Below are 7,836 nucleotides of genomic sequence, written 5' to 3' on the forward strand. Positions count from 1 at the left end.
AACATGTTAATAACGGTTACCTTTTTCACACTACATGACAACAAATAGGGAAAGCTGTCAAATTCTAAGGCAACGCGATTTGAATGGGGTTTCACACATCCTCCATCAAACAATGAACAATGAACAGGATAACAGATAACACACACAGCATCATCATCCTCTGTGAAGGATTAAACTGTTCTCTGAGAGGTGCTTCTACCTTAATTATGTAGACCTACCTCCTTTGAGCTGAGACCATAATATAAATCAGCTGCCTCCATCAGGTAGTCTCTCAAAAGCATCTCCTGCCCTGTTGAGAACACCTTCTTTGGTGTCCAGTAGCCTACTCTTGGGGGTGTTTGTGATCCCTGACTCTCCAACCTCAGCCTCTTTTTATGGAACCGGTACAGGGTGACATGGCATATATCCAGGGACTTTGCCACTTCCCTGAATGATTTGCCGTTCTCAACTTCATTTGAGGCCCTCTGCAGCAGAGCAAGTGGCACTCCCCTGTCTGTCTTCCTCTTTCTGACCTTTGGCATACTGTAAACACACACACACACACACACACACACACACACACACACACACACACACACACACACACACACACACACACACACACACACACACACACACACACACACACACACACACACACACACACACACACACACACACACACACACACACACACACACACACACACACACACACACACACACACACACACATTTTAGGCCTACTGTACAGTATTATATTCTGTTTATTTTTACAGGGACAATGCACATTGCACACCAACCAACAATAAAACTGTATGCTTGAATGAACAATTGATCATTCAAGCAAATGAGCCATCATTGTAAATGTGCCATGTTACACCAGTCTTGCTTCCACCCCCTGTGAACCTGCCTGGTTGCTAGCTTGACCCATATTTAGCTAGTTATATTTGTAGCTTACAAAACAGTGATTCTAATAATACTAGTTTGGATTCCTAGACATTTGAACTCAAGACAGTATCCAAAAAATACATCATATAATTTTAGTTAATATTTTACCTCAGAAACACACTTTTGCTGATATCTTACGCGAGAAATTCAAACGTGGCTCCTTTTTCTCTCAGCGATCTTACCATCTAACTGCGCATGTGCAGAGTGAGTTTCATCACTCTAGCTTGTTTGTGATTGGAGATATTGAAGGTGTTACAACCGACCCGTGTTACAACTGTCCCTGGTCTCCTACTATATTTCCTGCAAAGCAGTAAAACATGCTCAACAGTTTCTGGCTGGCTACAGTGTATACACTTTCCGGTTGGATGCTTTCCTATTATACTTAATGTATGATTGAGACCTGTATGACCTATTCTCATCCGGGAAATGACATTTTCCTCCCTTCTTTTAAACCCTACCTTCCTTCCATCCCCCACATACCTTTGAATTTGATAAAGATGTCTTCCGTATCACTAGATCCCAATGTTCTTGCCATGTTGTTGTGCATATTTCTGAATGAATGTTTTAACCTCCGCTTTGCTGAGTGGAACTTCTATGTCTCTGTTCATAATTCTGAGTGTTTGTTTGGCCAGAATATCCACCTGTTCATTACCCTCCACACCAACATGAGCAGGAACCCAGATGAAACGAGTTGCTATGCCTTTGTTTTGCATTTTATATATAATTAGAAATATTTCATTTATTATGTCCATTCTAAATGAAGATCTACCTGATCCTATACTTGATAATGCTGAAAAGCTGTCAGATGCAATTACACTATTATGTATTTCTTTCTCTCTATCCATTTCAATGACAACACCAATGCCAACTCTGTGGTGTATACTGACACATGGTCTGTTACCCTTTTCTTTATATATGTATTACTCACTGGGATATAAACTGCTGCCCCTGCACGCCCTGTCTCTGGATCTTTGGAACCATCTGTAAATATGATTGTTGAGTCTGAGTGAAATCTTGCAAAAATAATTCTGGATTATGCGCCATACTGGTAGTTCTATCTTTTCCTTTAACTCCTCTCGTATATTGAGGTCTACCCTTGGCAATGGGAACAACCAGGGTGGAATGGACGAGATTGGAACTGTGGGGCAATACTGTATTTGATTCAAACCTATACTTGCTGCTTTAACATCGCCAATCCATCTAAAACTTGTTAAATGTGACTCATTGTGCTCCCAGCAGTCTTTCAAAAATACTTTTCGCAGGATGACTATCACTATGCCCCTGAAGGTTTACCCAGTATGCCAACATTAACTTCACTCTTCTTATCCTTAAAGGCATTTCTCCCATTTCCACCTGCATTGCTGATACTGGAGATGTTTTAAAAACTCCACTACATATCCTCAGGGCCTGAGTTTGTAGGACATCCAGCTTTTTAAGGTTTGATTCTGCTGCTGCCATGAACGCTATACACCCATAATCTAATACAGGTCTCATGAGTGCCCAATATATATTCAGAAGTGATGACCTACTCGCTCCCCACTCCTGTCCCGCCAAACACCGAAGTACATTGTTGACCTTTTTACATTTATTTTGAACTTTTCCTATATGATTACTCCATGTTAACTTTCCGTCAAACCAAACACCAAGAAATCTTATTGTAATAACCTGTTCAAGAGGTTGCTCATACAATTTTAATGATATAGGAGCAATGTTATGCCGTTTTGTAAAACAAATGACCTGCGTCTTAGCCACTGACAGTTTGAATCCCCATTTATTTGTCCATTTCTCCACTTCAACTATTGCAGCTTGTATTTTCTTTCCAACATGTGCTACATTGCGGCCTTTTGCCCACAAAGCCCCATCATCTGCATACAAAGTTTTTCCCATACTTGGATTAACTTGATTAAAAATGTAATTTATTTAGTCCCTCCCTAGTTACGGCACACTCACATACACACCTTTTATGTATTTGATCAATCAATTGTCAAGTCAAAAACAAACAGGCCTTTTCTCACGGTTGCTGGGTCATTTCACATTTTATTCTGAGAGAGACAGGCAGCAAAATGAGGAGACAGAAACATTTGACTGTGGAGGAGGTTCATGAGCTAATCTTTAACCGTGTTATGGAGGAAAAATCAACCGATGAGGAGGATTCAGGGTCAGAAGAGGAGGAAACTCATGAAGAGGTGATCGATGTCAGTTACAGACCAAATTATTCCTCTGAAGAAGCCCCCACATCGCCCACTTCTGAAATGGAAGAAGGTTTTGAAATGGAGGAACATGAATATGAAGAGGTAGAATCAGAAATGGAAGACGTGTCAGAAGTGGAGGACCGCACTTATTTTGAGGAAGTGGAAGAATCCACTGATGAGGAAGAATCTGAGGAAGAGGACCCAGCTGAGATGGAAGAATATTTCCAATCTAAGGATGAAAAAATGATCTGGTCTTCCATCCCTCCCTGTGACGGACGTCGCATGGTAACAGCAGAGAAAGCAGAGAGATAGACAAGCCTCCAGGGTCCAACCCTGTATGCAAGGTCTCGTATCGAGGACATCAAGTCCGCTTTTTATCTGTTTCTGCCCAAGGCCATCGAAGAGTCAGTGCTGAACATGACTAACAAGGAGGGGCAGCGTGTTTATGGGAAAACATGGAGAAAGATGGATCAAATGGACCTGCAGGCATACGTGGGTTTGTTGGTTCTAGCTGGAGTGTACCGATCCAGCAAAGAGGCTACAGCAAGTCTATGGAGTGCAGAGTCTGGTAGGGCAATTTTCCGTGCTACCATGACACTTAAAATGTTTCATAAAATCTCCAGAGTCATAAGATTTGATGACAAAGACACAAGAAAAGATCGCCGGGCACGAGACAAACTTGCTCCAATTCGAGACGTTTGGGACACCTGGGTGTCTCTCTTGCCAATGATGTACAATCCAGGCACTAATGTGACTGTCGATGAGCGCCTGGTCCCATTCAGAGGTCGCTGTCCATTCAAACAGTATATCCCAAGCAAACCAGGGAAATATGGGATCAAAATATGGGCAGCATGCGATGCCAGGTCAAGCTATGCATGGAATATGCAGATATACACTGGCAAAGCTGCTGGTGGCATCAGGGCATGCGAGTTGTCCTTGACATGACAGAAGGCCTCCAGGGAAAAACGATAACCTGTGACAACTTCTTTACTTCACATGCCCTTGGCCTGGCGCTGCTGAAAAGAAAGCTCTTCATGGTGGGAACAGTAAGGAGAAATAAACGTGAGCTTCCCCCTGCACTGGTGTCAAAAGCGGACAGGGCTCGTTTCTCATCAAAGTTTGCTTTCACCGAGACCCATGCTCTGGTGTCCTATCTCCCCAAAAAACAGAGAAATGTTCTTCTGATGAGCATTCTGCATCGGGGGAGAAGATGCAGCTGTGAGCGACAGGGATGACAAAAAGCCCCAAATCATCGAAGATTACAATCACAACAAAGGGGGTGTCGATAACCTTGACAAGGTATTTCACATTTATTATTCATAATGTTAATACTATTATTTATGGGAAGGATAATGCATTGCATTTGTGTTTAGGAAATAAACATACATTTCTGAATATGTTTTGCTTTGTTTATTTTGTTTCAAGGTTACCAGTGTGTACACGTGCAAAAGAATGACAGCCCGTTGGCCCCTAGTTGTCTTCTTCAACATTCTCGACGTGTCTGCATTCCTTTGTCCTGTGGTCTGAGATCAACCCAGCCTGGAATCAGGGGAAGTGCAACAAGAGGAGGCTGTTCATGGAGGAGCTTGGACGACAACTTGTGATACCTCACATCCAGCGACGCAAGGTCAGCAATAAGCTTAATTTCTGTTGCTCTTCCTTCTGTAGTGTCCTCACAATTTGAACTTTTTGTATTTGCACTGTGATTTATTATAATAACGTTTGACTTGACTTGACTTGACAGGTTCTTCCCCGCACGCCAGCCGCTGCCAGTTTGGTTATGGAGGTCCAGCAGTTCTGCTCCAGCTCTACCTCTGCAGCAGCTACCCGTCACCCAGCTCCCGCTCGCCCAGCTCCAGCTCGCCCAGCTCCCGCTCGCCAAGCTCCCCCTCCTGACCCAACACTGTCTCCTAAAAATTACGTTCCCACAGAACTAAACTGCATTCTCAATTACGTTTAGCTAGAAACGTATTTTCCCACGTTACGTTTGTTATGAACGTATCTCAAATACGTTTATTTTCTACATATCTTCTAGAAACGTATTTTCTCCCACGTTACGTTTGTTATGAACGTATCTCAAATACGTTTATTTTCTACATATATTCTAGAAGCATATTTTCTTCAACGTTACGTTAGTTATGAATGTATCTTAAATACGTTTATTTTCTACATATCTTTGCCATTTATTGTCTTGCTTATAATAATGATAATAGTTATTTATAAATATCATTTTAGAGCACATATTTGAAATCGAGAATCGGGCTCGATATATGGTTAAATTAAAATCAGTAGGCGTACCCCCTGCAGTACTCCAACGTACCCCCATATGAGAACCACTGCCTTCGAGGATGAGTCATTGCTCAGCTCTTGTGGGTGTGTTAAGCCTGTAATGTGAGGTCGGAGGCAGATTGCTTGGTTTTAAACCCTTTATAAGGCACTCATTGAAATATTTTGAAATTCTAAATTTCAACCCTATAGGAGTGTTATTGGAGGACATAACAATACTGTTTTTACTTTTGTGAAATTTTCCAAAATATTTCATTTTCATATAAAAAAATCAAGGTCAATGAAGTGATCATATGGTTCCTTGCCCGTTTGTGTAAAAAAATGTTTTATAAGAAATATGACAAATACATTTAGGGTGAAAGGAATATTTATTTTAGAACATTTAAGTTCGACATTTAAGTTCATTCATTCATTTAAGTTCGACCCTCCGCTTCGCGTCGGGCCGAACCACGCCCCTTAGCTGTGATATAATGAGCATATACCACGGCCTGTCGTGAGCTATTGCTTTTATAAAACGGTTACCAAGTGTGGCAATATGAAAAAAAGACACACTCTATTTAAATAGTTTTATTAGTAAATAATGATGTTCAAATAAAATAGTCCCTCCGTTGCCTTCTGCGCAAACATAGTGCGAGGTGGTTGCTATGCAACAACACTAACAGCTAGCAAACATATTAGACAGAGAGCGTTGATCCTTTATTTGGCTATTACATTCATTTGTATGTTGCAGTTTATTGTGCACCCACTGAAAACCTGTCCAGCATCAGTAGCATGGCTTACGTGGTTATTTGTTGAGGTTGTCCTAGGCTGTTGCTTGGTGTGGTGAGAATATTGCTCCACTTTCTCCGGTCCCCGAGATTTGGCTTACAGTAGCTCGAGAGCTTTCGCACCTGTGGCCACTAACGGTCATCATTTCTCTGCTTTATTTCAAGACCTGCATCAGAAAGCTTTTGAAATGGTGGTACTTTTCCAGTTGGTCTACCTGCTCTTCACGTAGCTCTGCATGTCATCGTTTAGGTGCTTTTTTTTCTGGAGATAGGCACTCCTCAATCCACTCCTCCATAGTAAGACCCCCCGGAGGTCGAAGTTAATCTTAAATATTTTCATTTTATGCTTTGTAAGTTTGTTTCGTAACGGAAGAAATGTAATATATTTATAAACTGACAAGTCAAATCAAGCAATCTGATTGGCCGATGTTTTTGCGGACCTCTTTGATTACAGATTTGAATAACATCGTTGCTTGCTTTAAAAGTAGCACAATTCATTATGTCAAACCTTGGAAAATATCTAGATATCCCTGCCCTAATGCCAAAGGAACTGCACACTGAATATGTTTTTGCCGTTTGATGTCTATGTCTGGACCGCTGCGTAAAAAGGAGGGTTTCTGCCCCCGTTACTCTCCGCTGCTTTCTTGTTCCAGGCCAACGGTATACTGTTTTTCTCAGACGCGGAGGGATACTGACTTGTTGTGAAAAGTAACTTACAATTCTACCCGTGGTATACGCTCAGTATATCACGGCTAAGAACCAATCAGATTGCTTGATTTGACTTGTCCGTTTATAATAGAACATAACATATGCACTTAAATACAATATAAATAGAGTGTAGAGTCATTTCTTATGTGGGGTATGAAATATAATATAACTAGGGCTGTCAAACGATTAAAATTTGTAATCAGATTAATCACAGTTTAAAAATGAATTAATCATGATTAATCACCATTCAAACTATGTCCAAAATATGCCATTTCTTTATGTATATTGTTGTGGGAATGGGAAAGATAAATGAAAGAAGGGCGGATATATCCATTTAACATACAGTATCTATGTTTATTATAACATTTTTCTGCGTGTCAAAATAAAAGACAGCCACACACACCTATCAATCCTTCAAACCGTGGGGTCTTAATTCATTACGTGTTGATTTCTATCAACGGAGGAGTACTTCAGGAAAGTCGACGGGGGGGCTAGTGGAGTACTTCGTGACCACAGAGTGTGAACGTTGTGATCAGCTGTTTTAGCGCAGTTCTCCAGTGAAGGGGGGCCCTCCGCAGCCGGTTGGCGTAGTTTTGGCACAAGTCCGTGTACAGACCGACGTTAACAGCAGCCCTGTCTGTGCACACGGAGACCGACTCTATCGTCCGGTGATCTAACCGCCTTCTGGAAAAGCTTCACAAGTACGTCGGTATGCAAATGCGCTTGTGAGACAAGTGCTGATACGCATTTCAGATTACGCACATAACCTGCGTACCAGTTATGTGTACCCTTTGTACTACAGCAAAAGTATTCTCCGTCAGGACTTCCTGCAACAACACCACGCCGTTATCTTGATTCTGATTGGCCAGAAGACATTATCAAAGATGTTCTATTGAGAAGACGATCACTACGTGACAAAAGTTTTCAAAACGTTTCTGGTCTTCGGTATTTCCA

General features: G+C 41.5%; 1 pseudogene; it reads left to right on the forward strand.

Annotated features, from left to right (window-relative positions):
* Positions 1-2,992: 2,992 nt before the first annotated feature.
* The window catches only part of LOC139433630 (piggyBac transposable element-derived protein 4-like), a 9,473-nt pseudogene continuing 4,629 nt past the window's right edge, over positions 2,993-7,836 (forward strand).

Source organism: Pseudochaenichthys georgianus, chromosome 3 (assembly GCF_902827115.2).
Source record: "Pseudochaenichthys georgianus chromosome 3, fPseGeo1.2, whole genome shotgun sequence".
Taxonomy (NCBI): domain Eukaryota; kingdom Metazoa; phylum Chordata; class Actinopteri; order Perciformes; family Channichthyidae; genus Pseudochaenichthys; species Pseudochaenichthys georgianus.